This window comes from Vombatus ursinus, unplaced genomic scaffold (genome assembly GCF_900497805.2).
Source record: "Vombatus ursinus unplaced genomic scaffold, bare-nosed wombat genome assembly UNPS02014822.1, whole genome shotgun sequence".
NCBI classification, from domain to species: Eukaryota; Metazoa; Chordata; class Mammalia; order Diprotodontia; family Vombatidae; genus Vombatus; species Vombatus ursinus.
The window spans coordinates 14,184,434-14,184,656 of NW_020954600.1; positions in this window are offsets into that span (position 1 = coordinate 14,184,434).

Genomic DNA, 223 nt, shown 5'->3' on the forward strand with positions numbered 1-223 from the left:
GAAAGAGAGGGAGAGACAGAGAAAGAGACAGAGACAACAGAGAGGAAGGGGGAGAGAGAGAGACAGGGGAGAAAGGAGAAGAGAGAGAAAAAGAGACAGGGGGAAAGGAGAAAGGGAGAGAGAGACAGAGAAAGAGACAACAGAGAGGAATGGAGAGAGAAACAGGGGGAAATGGAAAAGGGAGGGAGAGATAGAGAAAGAGACAGAGACAACAGAAAGGAAG